Consider the following 19657-nt stretch of genomic DNA (forward strand, 5'->3'; position numbering starts at 1 on the left):
ACTCACAGCAAAGGGTATAAAGATTGTTAGTCCTATCCAGAGTAATATCAGGACAACTACACTACAGACACATACCTTGCAGCAAGTTTTGCAACAGCTGCGACTAGGTCTACCATTCACTGTTGAATCAGACATTATGGCTCAGAAGAAGTTTCTCGACCCCTCTTTGTGACTTTACACAAGTATCTTACTTTGTGCAAATTCACGGTGGCTCTTCTTCCTCTTCGTCAGAGTACTCAGGGACGGGCTCTCCGTCACTTACGTCAGTGATGTCGAGATCTTCAAGCTCTTCTAACACAAGTGTCCATTCAGGTGACTTGTACTTTTTGTTTTGTCTCTTTATCCGATCACTCCTTCTTTTGGAAGAGTCTTCTGGTTGTTCTGCTATACGAGCACTTCTCCTTTCTTCTGCACGTTTTTCTTCTACTGTTTTTATTCTCAATCTCAATTTCTTTATGTATTTAGGCTCAAGATGCTTTCTTTTCTTAAGTCTCTTGGCTGGCACTTGGACTTCGTTTCCTTCTCTTGCCCTTTTATTCTCCTTAGCTTGTGGCAATTCTGCTTCAGTTTCCTCTTCTTCTATCTGACTAATTCCAGGGCTAGTATCTGTTTCTTCTGCCTGGGTACTAATCTGGCCTTGTTCAGGTATACTGTGTGTTTGCTCTTCAAGTGTCTCTGATTCTATTTCCTGAACACTTTCTCCTAATCCTATCTGATCCTGTTCAAGCTCTTCGATCTCTTGATTTTCTTCTGCTCGAATTATTACACTATGTCTAGTCTGTCCCTTCCCAATATCAGGTGTCAGTGGTGGAGTATCAATCACTTGTTCTGTATTCCTCTCTTGTTCGAGATCCTTCACTTGTTCAGTATCGGGCACTTGTTCAGTCTTATTCACTTGTTCTGTATCAATCACGTGCTCTGTCCCTGTCTGACCTTCTCCTTCCTCAGTTTTGATGTGAATCTCAAGATTCTGAGGCTCTTCGCCTATGCCTTGCTTTTCCTGACTAGTCCACTCTCTACCTTCCCAAAGTCTTTCATTTGTTCGAATAGGGTCTTCAGTGAGGTCAATCAATGGAATCCACTCTTCTGGCCATATGCTTGGCAGCTCGTCTTCAGCTACTTCTGGCTCAGCTCCTTGGACTCCTTCAGCAGGCTGGGCTCCTGGTAGTTCGTTGTCAACTATTCTTGGGCCAACGTCTGCTGATTCTGCAGCTTGACTGGTACTGGGCTGTACGCTGTCAGCTACTTCTGGTCTGGCTCCTGCAGAGTCCTCTGCTGGACGTCCTTCTGCTTCAGGCACTTCGTCTGGTGGTACCTTCTGGGTGTGGCTGGCGTGTATCCAACGCGGAACCCCGGCACACTTGACTGCTGTGGTAGTAACCAGAATCACCTGACGTTTTTCTCCCCACCTTGGCTCCAGGCAGGTCTTCCGAGTGTGCTTCTTTATCTTCACCCAGTCCCCCGGGACCAGTTTGTGGAGAGGAGTCGTTGGATTGAGGATGGCGTCTTCTCCGATCTGGCGAGAGATAGAACGCACTTGGTCACCCAATCTCTTGCAGTATTCAAGTACCAAATCATCAGTAATACTCAACAGTTTGCTTCCAGGCACCCATGCTTGTCTCATCACTCTTCCCATAATGATTTCATGGGGACTTAGGCCTGTTTTGCGATCAGGGATACTTCTGAGTCCCATCAGAACCAAGGGCAGGGCCTTTACCCAGGTCAATTTAGTTGCATCACACAGTTTGGCTAGTCTGTTTTTGATAGTTCCATTTATTTGTTCCACTACTCCAGAAGCCTCTGGACGGTAGGCACAGTGAAGCTTTTGGGAAATTCCAAAGGCCTTACAGAGTTCATCGATCACTGCATTCTGAAAATGTGAGCCTTGATCTGATTCAATAGTGACTGGAACCCCGAACCTGGGTATCAGTTCTTTTAATAAACACTTAGCTACTGTTTTTGCGTCATTTTGGGGAGTAGGGAAAGCTTCCACCCACTTGGAAAATAAACAGACCATGACAAGGACATATCTTTTCCCTTCACAACGGGGCATGGTGATGAAATCGACCTGTATCCTTACAAAGGGACCCCCGGACCTCCCAATTTTTCCCAGTTCCACTACAGTCTTCTTTCCTGGGTTCATCTTTTGACATGACAGGCACCTCTGGCAGAGGGATTCTGCTACTTTCCTGAACTTTTTACTGTACCAAGTCTGTTGGAACACTAGAATCATGGCGTCCCTACCAATGTGTGATCCTTCATGTATCAACCTCGCCATTGTGCTAAGTAAGTGTCTAGGCAATACAGGCATCCCAGTCGGACCTAAGATGACACCATCCACACGTCTTGGTCGACACCCATCATCCTTCCACTTCTCTCTTTCTTGCCAAGGTGCCGCCTGTTGCCACTCTTTCACTTCATCCCATGTAGGCACTTCCTCAAACACCTGAAGTTGGCAGCTGGTTCCTGGCCCCCCTCGTTTTGGATTCACGATATACCGATCTCTTGCGCACCATTGGGCCACTCGATCAGCATAATCGTTTCCCAGTGATACCTTGTCCATGCTCTTCTTATGAGCAGCACATTTTACCACTGCCAGTTCCTTTGGTAACTGGATTGCCTCTAAAAGGTCTTGAATAACCTTTCCATTTCGAATAGGGGTACCTGATGAAGTCAGGAACTCCCTCTGTAGCCACAATTGGCCAAAGTCATGCACGACTCCATAACAGTACTGACTGTCAGTGTACAGTGTAGTGGGTACTTGCAATGGTCTAATTAGACAATTGCATAAGTTAGTCCCCCTTTTATCCCAGTCTATGCTCCGTACCGTAGTCTCTGCCACAATAATTTCAAGGCTGGACTACGGCAATGCCCTTTATCTGGGCCTTCCAAAAATCCTGATCAGTAGATTGCAGGTGGTTTTAAACGATGCTGCACGCCTTATTTTTAAACTCCCAAGACGATCCCATGCCTCTCCACTGCTGCAGAGCCTCCATTGGCTGCCCATTGGACAAAGGTCTGTCTTTAAAAGCCTGTGTATTGCCCATAAAGCAATCTATGGGCAAGCACCTGTGTACATAAAGGAACGGTTGGAGCCATATAATCCGGAACGGAGATTAAGGTCCTCAGATGCCCAGCTGCTGGTATACCCCCGGTTTAAGCTGGCCACAAAAGGCGGGAGATCTTTCTCTGCTCTGATTCCAAAAATCTGGAATAAACTACCTGAATCCCTCCGTAAAGAGGGTAATCTCCTCCGTTTCAGAAAAACTTTAAAAACCTTTTTGTTCAGGGATATGTTGTGCTCGGTCTAAACAGGATGTTGCTCTTTTTGTCTCTGACAATCATGTAACTGTTACCTTTTTCGGTCATAAGCGCCTTGAGACCTGCCGGTGAGTTGGCGCTATAGAAGCCGGAATTAACAATAACAATAACAATAACAATAACAATAACACTGTTATGCGTATGTTCTTCCCAATTTGGCAAGCTTTTATCATAGCAATCAATTCGGCTACTTGTGCAGACTTGATGTGATATAAATAACCTGCTTCCTCAATTTTCTCGAAGGACACTACTGCATAGGCAGCACTCAGGCCTCCTTGTTCATGCCTTAGACATGAACCATCTACAAATAATTCTTTGTCATGCTCAGGCAAGGGCGTTTCTTTTATGTCTGGGCGTGGCTTGGTGTTGAATTCAGTTAAGTCTATGCAATCGTGTTCATCATCCACCCCCCCTTCCATATCCTTTGGGTCGGGGAGTAAAGTGGCTGGGTTCAGAATACTGCACCTAACAATGTTTACATTTGCAGCACCCACAAGAATCCTCTCATATTTAGTCAGCCGACTAGGGGTGAGATACTGTGTTTTTGTTCTGGTCAACAAAATTACCACTCCATGCGGAACATACACAGTTACCGGATGTCCCATGACAATTGACTCACTCTGTTCTAAACTGGCACAGGTAGCAGCTACTGCTTTCAGACAACCTGGTAATCCCGCAGCCACTGGATCTAAGGTGGCAGATAAATATGCCACAGGCCTTCTGGTTGTGCCATGTTCTTGAGTTAGGACAGACAACGCGCAATTATCGCGAGTGTCACAGAATAGGGCAAATTCTTTGGAATAGTCTGGCATTCCCAATGCAGGGGCTGTACACAGACAATCTCGCAGTTTGGTAAATGCCGTTAAGCTTTCATCATCCCATTCTACAATCTCGGGTGTTCCTCTCTTGGTCATTTTTATCAAGGGCCTAGCTAGGACTGCAAATCCCAGAATCCACTGCCTGCAGTATCCTATCACACCCAGGAACATTCTTATTTCTTTCTGAGTACGGGGCAACTGCATCTTTTGAATTATTCTCACTCTTTCCGATGTCACTTTTCTGACACCTTTTTCTATCTGGTGCCCCAGATATTTCACCGATTTTGCACAGAACTGTAACTTGTCAGGGGACACTTTATGTCCCTTTTCACACAGGTGATTCAGTAGGGCAATGGTGTCAATCACACAATCCTTATGACTTTTAGACGCCACCAAGAGGTCGTCTATATATTGCACTAAGACAGAGTTCCCAGGTAGGACTAAAGTTTCCAAACATTTTTTCAAGATCTGATTAAAGATAGAGGGGCTCTCTGTATACCCTTGAGGGACCCGGTTCCAGCAATATACGTGACCTTCGAAGGCAAATAAGAAAAGAAATTTGCTATCTGGATGCAACGGAATGGAAAAGAATGCATGACACAAGTCTATCACTGTGAACCACTCAGCATCCCAGGGAATCTGATACAGAATCACTGCCGGGTTCGGGACAATATGGCAACAGGGAACTACTATTTTGCTAACTTTTCGCAAATCCTGCACTACTCTGTACTTGCCACTAGGTTTCTTAATGCCCATAATCGGAGAGTTACATGGGCTACTCATCACCTCCTGTATGATGTTTCCTTCTAACAATTTCTTGATTTCCACAGCAACACCAGCTTTCACTTCTGCATTCATCCTGTAGGGTTTAGTATTGGGGTATACCGCATTGTCCTTTATTGCTATCTGTATGGGGTCCACATTTTTCATCAACCCTACATCTTTCCCAGTAAAGTCCCACACCTCCGGCTTCACTGCTTCCTGGAGTTCTTTGGGTAAATCCTGCATGGTCATTCGTTTAATTTCCGAGTCAGGGCGGACTAACATTAATTTATAAATGCCGTCTTCATCTGGGGTCTGAATTTCAACACCCTTTGGTGTGCAAAAGATGGTACAGTTCATTTTGCACAACAAATCACGTCCCAGTAGGTTTACTGGACTGGTGTCGCAAACTACAAATCTATGCATTTCCTTAAAGTTTCCGATTGAGATCTCCATGGGCTTGGTAACAGGAGTACTAATCAATTGATTAGATACACCCACTACTTGGATGGCTTCTCCCGAGAGGGGTAGGTTTGGAACGTCCACTGTTCTCACAGTAGAACGGGTAGCACCAGTGTCCAACAGAAAGGTGACATCGTTTCCGTCAACCTTTCCTTCAATGTATGGTCCGGACTGGTCTACCGGCAAGGAGGCGCCAAGTACGCACTCCTCGTCCTCCCCTCTCAGGCCCCGTCAGTACTGGTCATCACAAAGGAAGGTATCATTTAGAAGATACTGCGAAGTTGCTGCATTTCTGTTCTCATTGCTTTCCCAGACTTCTATCTCATCTCCCTCTGCCTGTTTTCCCCTGTATACTTGCTTTGGTGCTCGGGGCACCTGAACTGTTTTTACCTGTGGTTGAGTCTTTCTCGGTCTCTCTTTCTGCGTCTGTGGAGTTAAATCAGGAGTTTTGGAGTTATCTTCGGGCAAGTAAGGACACTCGTTACGCCAATGTCCAATTTCGCCGCACTGATGGCAGGGAAATTTCTTCATAGCCTCCTCCCTGCTCATTTTGGGCCGGGGCTTGCCTCCTCCCCCTCCCCCAGGGCCTTCATTCTTAGCATTTTTGACCATGTTACTCAACTGCTTTTCCTGCTGCTCTGCGAGCTTCACCTGAGCCCACATCACTTTTTCCTTTAGAGCCTTTTTCTTTTCTGCCATCTCGTCCTCGCAGTACTTGGCGTACCGCAGGACCTCATCTACCTTCTTGGAGTGCCAACAGATTTTGTTATCTTTTATTCACTGACAAATCTCAGGTCTTAAACCATTTACAAACCTGTAAATGAAGTGCGTCATGTCCTTCATCTCGATGTTATCTATACCACTGTATGTTTTGAACACCTGTAACAGCCTTTCATAATAGGAGTGCACTGTCTCTTCTCTTTCCTGCGTTGTTCTATCTATCCTGGTCCAATCAGTTTCCTTTGCTGGGACCTTTAGTTTCAGATGCTGAATTACCTGCTCATATTTTCTCATCACTTCTTTCGATGGTTCCCCAGTTTTTTCATCTCTCGGGTATTCCTCGCTAGGCCAGGCTATAGCTATTTTACACTCGGTCCATAGATCGACTGGGACCACAATGTCGAAAAACCCATCCAGGTCTTTCCATAGGCATTTCTGTACCTTTACAAACCTTTCCACTTGCCGGTACCATTCAACTGGCTTCTCCCGCAATTTTGGGAAATCGTTAGTAAAGGACACAATATCCTGTCTGGACCACGGAACGTGCACATACCTCCCACCGGGTACTTCGCGCATGGGGCATAAAGTTTCGGGCTTGTCTACTTCTCTCAGATGGAACTCAGGGGTAGCTTGTCTGGAGCGGGCCTCCTCTTTCTTATGTGCCCACCTTGTTTTCCATTTTTCCACGTCTCCCCATTTTTGCAAGACTGCAAGCAATTCTTTAATCTGCAATTTTCTTCCTGACACATTCAGACTTTCTAAATCTTTGTCGGAAAACTCAGCTCGGTATGGTTTCTGCAAGGGCTTCGATCTTGATATATCTATCCCCATACTAGCTGCAGTGTCGGTCAGTTTTTCATGGAGCACCCTAGTACTCCGGGTAAGACTTTTACACATAAACAGCAACTCTTCTTCAGAATAGGTATTCAATCTGTCTAACCCCACATTTCCTGCCATTAATTCCTCTATTTCTACTCTCAGTTTGTAGAGGTCTAAAGATTTCGTTTGCGGAGCCTGTTTTTCTAATTCACGACTCCAATTTTCAATTTCTTCTGGCGTTACCAAAGAGACACTCCTAGTACCTGTTGCTGACTCTAATTTAATTTCTTTCGCATCAAAAGGATTATGCCTCTTCTGTACTCCCTTCCCTGTTTGTTTGTTTGGCAGATCCAAGAACACAACATCAGACTCACACTCACTGGACTGATCGTCTATTAGTAAGGGCTCTTGCCTCGGCGGGGCCATTATCGGGTTCATAACTGGAGGGTTCAGACCTCCTTGATTATTCCCGTACAACGGAACCACTGGTCCGATTGTTACCGGAATAGTCAAAGCTTCAGGACTGGTATTTAACTGGGAAATTTTCTGAATTATTTCTGACCTCTGTTTAGCTATGGCCTCTTGCTCCCTTTCATCTAACACTCTTCCTAATGTTCGGTCAGGTATCATCTGTGGGGTCAGTTGCGGCGTAAAACTCGGGGCAGTAGGATGCGTCTCACTTGGTCCCCCACCATAATTTGGTTTCGGGAACAAAGTTCCCGTGCCAAATGACCTACGCTCTTCCCCATATGGAGGCTGCAAAAAGGGTACCCCTGATCCTACTGGTTTTTCTTCGTTCTCATAAAGAGGTCTGGGGTAAAATGTTCTTTCACGAGAATATTTTTCCTCTGAGCTCTCGGGCATTCTAGGATATATATTGCGTACCTCCGGGGACTCGGGCTTCTCAAAATAGGGCAATACCTGGCCCCCTCCCCCCCTACCTAGGGATCTGTCCTCCTCCTTAATAGATGGACGCTGGTGGTTCTCTCCTGTACTGGAAGTTCGGGCTCCCTCATTATAAGGGGGCGGACTTCTCGTAAAGATGTCATTTAACAATTCATCATCTGACTCTCCAAGAGCTCCCCAATGCTTACACTTTTCTGTCCTTTTTTCTCCCCCCGCCGGGGTACATGCTGGCATCATAGGAAACAGACCCTCAACAATCATGCTCTGCCTCCACTGTTTCATCCTCTTATCCCTGGTCTCTTGTTTCAGCCTGGGGTACCATTTGGTCAGACCTTTGTCCATTCGGGGTTTCTCTCTTTCAAAAGCCTCAATTTCCCATTCCTCTAATGCCTCATACTGCGTTAGTCTCGGTCTGGGATGTAATTCATTCATGCGGGTTCTCAAATTGAATAAAATCCTACCATTAAAAGTACCGTCTAATGGAAAAGCCAATACTCCGTCATCTTTTGTGTACTTTACCCAATTCTCCAACCACACACAGGTGTTGTACCCTCGGTCAAACATCATGAATGAGGCAGGAGTATTCGGTGGCGGGACAACAACGCCTTCCCTAGATTTAATCGGTTTGTCCGTTTTGAAATAATTCTTTACCCTACTTACAAGGGACATCTTTCTCTTTCCTCCGTACATAATATCGTATCTATTGGCTTTCCACTGATCCCTTTCGAACCCTTGGTTTCTTGGATCGGGTCTAGTCTCTGGACAATACGAGTGCCACATACGATTTCTACGCTTAACTTTGTTTACAAAGCTACCTCCAATCAGAACGCGCCTTGCAATTCTGTGCGACCAATGAGGTGCACGCGTTCAAATAATTTTGACCAATGGGTGCGCGGCCCCTTCGTGAGATAGTTCTCACTCCTCGGCGCTTCACCCCTCCTTTACAATTCCAGCCCCGCTACCCACCCGCTGTTTCTACCAATCCCAGCGCGGCACGGAGTGACGTCAGAGACGCTTCGCGACTGACTCCCTCCCTTCACAAGGTAACGGAAACTTTCTTTCTTTTAAAGTGCTCAGTGCTTGGTTATTTTACAACAAATACACATTCGCCACAGTGCTCAAGTGTCTAGACAGTATAGCTTTGTTTCGCTGCAAGTAAACTACTTCCATTTACTTTTCACGCGCTGCGGGCAGATCTCTTCCGCCTACCCTTCACTCTAGCATCAGTGAACCTGTTATTCCCCTAAACTCATCCACTTCTTTCCGGGATATGTTCCGAGTCTAAGGTTTCTCAGCGGACCCCTTTGCTTTCACCCAAGCTCCGAGGAACCTGCTACTTTTCCGATGTGACCCTTACTAGGTTACGCCACTATGGGAATTTTGCCAATGAACCTCGTTACTGACATTTATTCACACATGTATTCAGAAAAACCCTAGTTAGTGCTTCCCGGTTATCCTAACCTGCACCTAACTTTCCTTTAAGCCTGTGACCTCAGGACAATGGATTCTATTCACCACTTGCCCTTTCAATTCCCCGGGGAGTTCGGACAACAAGAAACTAAACGGTTGACAAACGCATGGATTAATACATATAACAATATAAGAACAAGAATAATAAAAATACAGCAATTCATGAATTGTTTTTACTAAATATTATTCGTGCGTATTCACAAGAGATTGATCAGGTCTCTCGGAATGACCGTTTTTATAGCAGCATTAATGTACTAGCAGCTTCCGACTTAACTAGTCTAACTAATCCTGCCTAACCTTTAGCTAGTCCCTAACCATCCTCTGATCTACCAGAAAACTGATAGAGCGCGCGAGGTCACCCAGCCAATGATTCCGCCGTTTCCGGCTTCAGGGCCCATATACTTTCAATTCACACTATTCATTGACCTGGCGACTTCACGGGCTGCTACCAATTGTGTGTGTTCCCTACTGTTATTACTCAGTGTACCCGACTTACCATTCACCAACACGGGTACCTATGACATCAATGAATCAGGGGCCTAGCTGTAAAAGGAAAGGCAGCAAAAGGCAATTTCAAATGACATTCAATATTGTTTAAATGACCACGGACAACTGGAAGTTTTAAAATGTTTATCTAAAGTTCGTTATCATCAAGCATGAGATACACGAGTATGAGGCAATCAATAACCAAGATAATGTAAATTATATAGCTATAGAGAAATAACGACAGGGTAATCATTCAAAATGCAATATGGAATGCAAATGGGAAAATACTAAATTCTCAGAAATGTTTAAGCATGGACAGACTATGCTTGGGTTACTATAGGAGGGCCTATAAAGAGTAACACGCTAAACTTAAAGTAAAGGGACCTTTAAACAGCCTAGGTAAGGAGGTTCTAGACCATATCAGGAAATGACAAACAGCAATGCAAAATATAATCTCTAAAAGATTGGGTGACATGGGAACATATCATGAAAAATATGCAAATGACTTTCGTTCAATAGTTTGCGGTAAAAGCATGGAAAATCAACATATGCAAAGGTGTCACTTTATTATAGCAAAAGGTAGAAATATAGAAAGGTGCAAGTTTTAAAGAACTTAGAGCAGTATTTACCTAGACTGGTGTGGAAACCAAACCCTGGCCACGGGTCAGTTAAGGACAGGAAACCCTCAAGGAAGGATACCCCTCAAAGGACAGCAGGTGCAGAATGGACACCCCGGACAGGACAGGATACCCTCAGATTAGGAATCAGGACAGGACCTCAGGACAGGACAGCAAACCCTCAGGACAGGACCGCTCAGGACAGGACCACACCCGCAGTTTGGAAGCAACGCCTGCGTTCCACCCTCTCTGCAGCTATCGATCAAGACCCCGATTGGGTCAGCGAACTCCCAGCAAAGTGCTTTGCCAGCACTTTAAGGTTCAGTAAAACCTTAGTCTATGGTCAAATTCGGACAGAGTGCTCCGCAGCTCTCTGTATCTTCAGTCACCTATTGAGTACGATGGGTCAGTGACAGGTCAGCTAAACCAGACAAGTCGGACAATTCCCTAGGTAAACCCAGGGTAGATATACTCTTTTGGGACGGTGTACCACCCCCCAATGTTGCAAAGTGTCAGAATCCCTCAATTTGGATTGGTCCTAAAGTAGGATTTGGGTAACACACCAATCAGAACACACTAATTCGAGCCTATATTAGCATACTTGGGTACCGCCTAGAGAGATTGGGGTTCTCATGAGAACCGTGCAGAAATACGAGTGAAAATTTACATTGTAACACATGAGGAGCAACATTCGCCGTTCTCGTAGCGCAGAGGTGGCTTTCCCAGGCGCATCTTGACTGTGGCTGCCAGCTGGCTGAGTTCCACTGTCCAAAGTGGCCACCTTTCAGTATTCTCTGGTCATGCGCAGAAGAGACCGTCAATATGGCTCCCAATCAGTTTGGACCCCCATTCCCCGCGGTACATGAAAAGTAAGCGAGAACAAATTAATACACAGCAATAACGTTATGAAATCACATTCACAGGGTTGTACTTTCAACTTATCATTATAACATATACTTATGCAGTCTAAATGTTAGCTACATGGAAACAGGCACAAGAGCAGTGGCACGAGCAGTACCACATGATGGGCACAGCTATGTATTACGCATGCGCATAATTTTCCCTCCAACTCTGCAGACGCGTCAGGACACGTGAGTGTGGCTGACGCATGCGCAGTAACTAAATTACAAGCGGCGGCCATATTTTAAGTACACGGATTAAATGCATTAGAAATACACATAAGCAAGCGTCATAAACTTTTACTCAAACTTAATATAAATGTTAGTAAGACGTACATTTATTACCTTGTTACACATAAACGAGGTTCTTGAATACAGCAAGGTCGCAAATATGCGAAGCTTTGCTTCATCAGGAGGTAGCCTTTCCCCAGAGCCAGGCCACAACTCGCTACCTTGCTAGTGTCTCCTGCACCCTGCCATCTGCGAGTGCCGTCTATGTTTGCTACCCCGATTTTTTTTCAGGCGTACTCATCCAGCTGTGAGGCATCCCAGTGTGAGTGGCCCTCCGTCTACACACTGCCCTGTTGGTGTGTTTCCATAACCAAACCAATACACCTTTTGTTTCCGCCACGCCGCCAGGGAGGTTTCCGTCTTCCTGTGGCTCACCCTACCCTGTGTCATCTCTTAGCGCCTCTGTTGCTCTTTCTGTGGGCCTGCTCATGCTGTTGTTCCCTCGAGCGCTAGGAAACCCACCTCTAGCTGTGTCTCCGGGAGGCTGACGTCTGGTAAAGTCTGATGGCAATCTTCACCCAAATGCCATGGTGTGCTCTGCTCCATCCTCACCATTATGTCATGGGACGCTTGTGTCCTGTTCGGAGTCTTACGGCACTGTCTCCTCTAGCCATGGGTCATATATGAAATCAAAATTGGGAGACAGTCAGAATCCGATTATGGAGGCGTGATACCACATACCTTACCAGATAACTTCATTTACTTCCCCAATGCACCTGGCGGGCTCCCCCCTGTAAGTACAAGCACGTCAGGGAACCTTGGCGATGAATAACATATTTATTGTTACCCGCATCCCTGGTACTGCTATTTTTTGGACAGCCTGTTAGATTACTGTCCTAATAAGGCGGGGGTGCTGACTTCTGTCTCATTACTGGTCCATTAGACATTTTCTTTACATCCTGTCCACCGAACGGTCATTATATCTTACTGTGGGAGAATGAAATCCCGAGTCGGTCCTGCCGGGAGGGGTGAGGGGGGCACGGGGGACATAACCATCATGTATTCTTAATAGGGTAACCATAAACCCTTTCTCTCTTATCAAATTTGCCTGAATTTTTTTTAGCTTAAGCTTCATATGCGAGCCCTAATCAAATGCACTATCTTACGAATATTTTCCTTGTAGCACTCCACTCTTGGAAGTGCATTTCACAACTTTTAATTTCCAGTGTACAACTTACTTGCGCATTTCATTGTAGTACTTTCTGTCACATTGGACTTTTTTCTTTATTTTCTACCTCCTCAATCCTACCTGTTTCTTATTTTTTGGAAGGATGAAATCCAGAGTTGGCACTGCTGGGTGGGCAGAGAACATAACCTACGTGTTTGTACAGTGCTCTTGCGCCCAGGGGGATCCTAGCACTGAATCGCAGCTGTTTGTTGTTACCCAACTCCAAGGTACTGATTTTTCTATTGCTGTATAAATTCTTGAGCATTCCACAAGACCTAGTGAAGATCTCACTTTCTCTTCCCTCCTGCACATCTGAGCATATGTAATAGGCGCAATTACATCTAATGGTGTGGACGCCCCAGCTCGCACTCTTACCCGTGTCCCCGGGGAAGAGGACACTACCAGAAAGCTGCCTGTTACCTGCTCTATTGAGAAACAATAATTGCAAACACAACAGTGATGGACAGAATGTGGATCAATGTCACACATTCACCCCAGTCCAAAGATCTGGGCCCAAATCCATAGTTTTTCCACTCCACACCACCCTGGGTTAGACAATGGCGATATGCAAATCAGCACTGACCCTGTGCCCCATGGGAACAGTCCAGTCCGAACTACAAAAGCCATGTCCTTCCCAGAACGGAAACAAGCATCCGCCATTGTCTTACCCAGGGTGGTGTGGAGTGGAAAAACGATGGATTTGGGCCCAGATCTTTGGACTGGGGTGAATGTGTGACATTGATCCACATTCTGTCCATCATTGTTGTGTTTGCAGTTACCGCTCTAAGTGTACTGGGGATGCTCAGACGTGAGTCCCAGGCACTCCACACCACTGGAATCAAGCTAGCCGGGCTGAAGAGAGGTGTTATCTCGAAACCGGGCCGGTCCTCGGATGCTTGTTTCCGTTCTGGGAAGGACATGGCTTTTGTAGTTCGGACTGGACTGTTCCCATGGGGCACAGGGTCAGCGCTGATTTGCATATCGCCATTGTCTAACCCAGGGTGGTGTGGAGTGGAAAAACGATGGATTTGGGCCCAGATCTTTGGACTGGGGTGAATGTGTGACATTGATCCACATTCTGTCCATCATTGTTGTGTTTGCAGTTACCACTCTAAGTGTACTGGGGATGCTCAGACGTGAGTCCCAGGCACTCCACACCACTGGAATCAAGCTAGCCGGGCTGAAGAGAGGTGTTACCTCGAAACCGGGCCGGTCCTCGGATGCTTGTTTCCGTTCTGGGAAGGACATGGCTTTTGTAGTTCGGACTGGACTGTTCCCATGGGGCACAGGGTCAGCGCTGATTTGCATATCGCCATTGTCTAACCCAGGGTGGTGTGGAGTGGAAAAACGATGGATTTGGGCCCAGATCTTTGGACTGGGGTGAATGTGTGACATTGATCCACATTCTGTCCATCATTGTTGTGTTTGCAGTTACCGCTCTATTGAGAAACAGGCAATCATTTCCATTTAGTAAAGTTTGCATTGGCAAAACGTTTGCTTAAACTTTGTAGGCGCCCACTCCAATGTAATATTGTATGAATATTTTTCCTTTAACACTTTTGAAATTGCATTTTCTTCTTCTAATATACAAACAATTGCGCATTTCATTGTGGTACTTACACATTGGACATTTTTCCTTACATGCCACCTCACTCATCAACTATATTTCTTACTTGGAAGGATGAAGTCACGGGTTGGCACCACCGGGGTAGCAGGAAGCCTAACAGTCATATTTGTAAAGCGCATGTTCGACCAGGATATGTTTGCGCTGAATAAGAAATGTTTATTGCCCCCCCCCACTCTCTGGTACTGATTTTATTGCCCTTGAATACCTGCCAAGACTCTTGGCTTTATACTAACTGTGTTCCTTTTGCGTTTCATCGGGTGAGAGTGTGAGCTACTGTCCCTCTCTGGACTCTGGCACCCTTCAGCCCCAGATGACATTTATTTTTTATTAAAAACGGGCACACTTCAGCCCCAGCCGAGATCTATCTTACATGACCGTAAACATACTGACTGCAGATTCGTCGCTTGGCTTGGCCACAAAGATAGGTATGATGAAGGCAGTAAACGCTAGGGCGCACTGTTGTCTATACTAACTTCTTTTTCTTCCCATTCGTGCCAATAACCCAGCAGCTTCTTCCCGGACTGCAGAGCTGCAGGATGTTTTTAAAACTAAATTATTTTCTTTTTATTGCAGTTTTGTTTATCATTTCGTCTTATTAAATAATTGGCGTTTGGTATCACCAATCGGGTAATTTGGGAAGAACTGTTGATCATGCTAAGAGCACGAGAGCACAATGCTTGTGCTCACAGCACCTGGTATTCGGAGTCGGTCTCCCATCCAAGTCCTAACCAGGCCCGACCCTGCTTAGTTTACGAGATCAGGCCCTACAGGGGTGGTACGGCCCTCGCATGCAAAGTTATTAAATAATTGTATTTGGCGGTTATAGGCACCTCGTTCCGGGCTGTATATTGCGCTACATGATTGTGAGTACAATCATTCCCTGAAAGTGACGGCCTGCTCTCTGCTGGACCCCAGCGCAGCCCAATTGTTTCCTTTAACCCTATCCTGTTGCACTGGAGACACCCATAGGCAGAAGCGTGTGTAATGTTTTGTGTGATGTTATGCAGGCTAGACTTCAGTAATGCACGGCCACCACGTGACCAAGCTTTAGAGTTCGGTAGCACGATGGCGCCAGGAATTGACAAAAGTTACCGGGACATGCTAAATGTCTTTGGTAGGCGCCCTTCCCCTATCAAATCTCCCTCACCTGGAGAGTAAGTGGTTTGACCCGACACCCAGGCTATTAAGCATGAAACTTTCCACTCACTTTTTTTTTTTTATTGTAACATTACCTCCAATGGATAGGAGTGCACAGCTTTCTCTGGCGTGGTCCGGCACGCGGGTATGAAAGCGTTTTACACGCACCCAGCAGCGTTATTTAAAGGGCCCCTTTCCTGATTTGCCCTAATCACTGGGTGGCAGGCCAACTTGGTGGGTCAAGCCTGGTTCCCCCACTCCCAAAAGCATACCGAAGGAGCGCACATTGCATCACCAGGCATCGTCTATCCTGTGTTACATTATATGGTATCTAAGTTGAAGTATTTGCAAGAGGAGACTGGAGTCCAAATCTCGGATCCATCACCCAACCGATCGTCTGTGAACCTGGGCACGTCTCGTATATATCTGATACACCTGGGTGGCGAACATATGGTAGTTTCTGGGGCGCGTGTCACCTGCAGTGGGCACCACCCTAGAACATTAATTTCACATGCTTGGCTCTTCCTTAATAAACTTAAACCATTTTATTATTATTATTATTTAATTTATTTTTTGAAGGCTGCAGTCTCTCAGAGAAGCAGCAACATGCTTCCTATCCGCTAGCGCCAGCGCTTCTGCCATGTACCTCTTCACCCCGCTGGATTCCTGCCTCTCTGCGTGGCCATTTATAAACTTGCAGCACAGCCCTCGAGTTCCAAGGGTTGTTCAGCCACTCTGTGCCGGGGGGTTACCAAACATACTGACCCCACCGGATAAAGGCCGACCTTTATCGGTGCACACCTTGGTTATGGGTAGGGGGGAGGGAGTCCCCCTGCACCTAGTCTCTGAGCGCATATCTAGCGCTTTGGAGGGCATGCCTTTCCTTTTGCCACAAAACAGCTTCTGCTGCCAGCGAAATCAGGCAGCTTTGATACCACTCCAACCCTACTCCTGCTATGCAGTGAAAACGCACCTAGCAGCGCGGCCTTGGATCTCATCTCTCCATGAGGGGGTGAGGGGTTGGTAACACGGCAATGCATCAGATGCTCTATTTCAATGCTACATGCCACGCAGAACTACAATTTTGCAAACATCTGTAAGTACCTCAGCCGAACGCATACAAATGTACGAATAAAGAAATGGACATTGTGCTTAATAACCTGCTGTATTGGGCATATGTGATAGTCCCACAAGAACATTGCAATTGCGAACGACTCAGTCCAACTTCACAGGTCGTAGAAGCTGAGTAGAACAGATACATTTCTCCGTGGGCATGCCTCCGTTTCGCCAGCCCCTAGTGGTCATGTTGTTGCCACTTAATAGATGAGACAGATTCACTGCTAGAAGTTTCCGTGGCTCATAAGCCGTGCCTCACGCAATGTCCGCATTCCCAAGCCGATTTCACGCTTCTGGTATTTCTGCTAAGGGGCAAAGTGAGGTAAGGGGCTCCCGCTGCGGTGGCAGCGTTGTGGAGCGAAGAACAGCCCTCCGCCCACTGGGTTACCAGCCTACGGAAACGATTGTCATTACACTTGCTTACTTTTACATACCCTGCACATCGTCCTAGTGCTAAGAAAGCAAGGGCAGGACAACTATTATAACATTGCAATGGTGACCGGCAGAGACGCCGCCACTCCTCACTCCTTGAGCCCTTACCCTGCCACTTCTTCCAGCGCAGTGAGCCTCGTCACACTGCCTCTGGGGCTGGGTGTCGTGCCTACGTGTCTCGGCCTCGGTCCATTCCGGCCTTCCGTGCCCCGGCAGGGGGGGGGGGGGGGGGGGCAGTCCTCTGACACCCGGCACCTCACGTGGTAGCTGGGTTCCCTGTTCTATCCTTCTGGCTGGGATCCTTCATCACCTGGGTCGTGACGGTGGAGACGGTAGCTGCTCCTAAGTTCCCAAGGCTGACTCAAAATCCATTGGTGCCGCTCCCCCAGCTCCCTGATGTAAAAGGTGAGCTGCCCAGGGGGAGCGTCGCTTCATATCCCCCCTTTCTTTCTTCCCTTTGTTCTTGGGGAAGGGGAGGAGAGGGCCTCGGGCGCTTTTCGCCTCGCAGCAATTCCCTGCGGCGCTAACTGGATCCGTTCCTTGTGGGCTCTGGCGGCCGTTAGGGTGCCGGGCCTCGAGGCCCCCTTCGGGGGCGGCCTCTGCTAATCCCTGGTGGACAAAGAAATGTGAACTATTTTCTGCTACCGGCAACCTGGTTCCATCCTTTCAGTTTGACGTGAAATGTAAAAGCTTGTAAGGTACTGTTGCTGCTAACTTCCTGAGTGGCATCCGGACCTTCTGTGACTTTGCAAAAGTTAAAAAATTGAAGTTATTTGGAGGGGTGGAGAGACGGACAGAGCTGAAACAATTACAAACAAGAGGACAACTGTGCTTCGCCGTATGAAATCGCTTGTTTTTGGCCCCCTCATTAGAGTCTGCTTTGTGGGCCTTCTGTGGCTATGCAACAATTAAAAAACTCAGCTATTGTTAGAGTGGTGGAGACACAGGCAAAGTCACAACATTTAGAAATTAAAGGAAACCACCTGACTGGCACCACAAATGTGCTTGTTATCAGCCCACTGCTCTTCATTTGAGCCCGCTTTCTGTGGCAATGCAACACTTAAAAAAAACCATCTACAGTAGTTTGAGGGGTGGAGAGATGGGCAGAGTCACCACAATTACATACAAAAGGAAAACTATATGCCATGTGGCATGCATTGTGCTCGAGGGCCATAGCTCACATGCCAAACTCATAAAACCCCACATAACGATCAACAGGCCCCCTAGGGGAAACCGCGTCTGACATTTGATCTTGGTCTTTGTATGAACAGCAAATGCGAAGACATAAGAATTACAGCCCTGTTTACACAAAAGCTCAGAGGAGTGAAAACACAGACATGCATCAACAGAAATTGCATTCGCAAACGGTGCGAATCGCAAAAATCGGCCATTTGCGAATGCAATTTCTTTTTTTGGGATGCATCATGTTGAAACGGGTTTCTCGCTAATGTAGGAATCGCAATTGGAATTGCGATTCCTTAAAAAATCGCAAATTTAAGGAATCGCAATATTTTCTCAAAAATCTGCATGCATCAAAAATCGCAAATTGCGAATCTCTTAGAAATCGCTATTAAGAATTCTTAAATTTAGAAGTAGTGAAAGCAGGTGGTATTTTTTTTTTCTCAAAACATGTGAAAATAATTGTGTGTATTTAAGGGGTTCCACAATTGATAAAGAATTCTTTGAGGATGGCAGCAGTCATTGTCCTGGCACGTAGGTGGAGGTTGAGAGCAGCAGGAAGGAGGAGAAGGATGCTCAATGAAAGAATATTCAGATTGCACATCACTTTGTTTGGGCAGACACAGGCTGAAATTTATGATAAGTATAGGCTAAATGCTGACTCCATTTTAGACCTGATAGCTGAATTAGAACCCATTTTGCATAGACAAACACGTAGGACCCAAGCCATACCCACCCATGTTCAGGTGTTATGTTCTCTTCACCTTCTAGCCTCGGGGTCCTTCCAGGGTGTCATAGCTGTTGCTGGGGGGGTTTCACAGAGTGCACTATCTAGATTTTTTAATGATTTTCTCAATGCAATGCTGCAAAGGATAAGGCATCACATTATTTTTCCAACCACACAGCAGGAATTGCTAGAAACAAAGTTAGACTTCTACAACATGGCTAATTTCCCACATGTAATAGGCTGTGTAGATGGCACACATGTTCCCATTTGCCCCCCATCTGTAAATGAGTACATTTTCCGCAACAGAAAAAGTTACCATTCTTTAAACATTCAAGTAATTTGCAATTCCAAAACTATCATCACTGATTTAGTTGCAAGTTACCCTGGGAGTGCCCATGACTCCTACATTTTCAAACATAGTGCCATCCATGCTCGACTGCTTTCTGGAGAATTTGGAGATGGCTATTTGCTTGGTAAGTACATTAAATTTTAAAGTTATTTCAGTTTGTACCATGCAGTGGCATGAAATTGATACTTTCTGTCTACCATTTCCCCACACCATAGGTTATAGTGCATATGCTGTGAGGTCATACATACTCACACCATATTTAACTCCAGCAACCCGCGAAGAACAGCACTACAACCATGCCCACATAGCCACCCGCAATGTGATAGAGAGGACTTTTGGTGTCATGAAGTC

The sequence above is a fragment of the Lissotriton helveticus genome, chromosome 8, assembly GCF_964261635.1.
Source record: "Lissotriton helveticus chromosome 8, aLisHel1.1, whole genome shotgun sequence".
In the NCBI taxonomy this organism is placed as follows: Eukaryota; Metazoa; Chordata; class Amphibia; order Caudata; family Salamandridae; genus Lissotriton; species Lissotriton helveticus.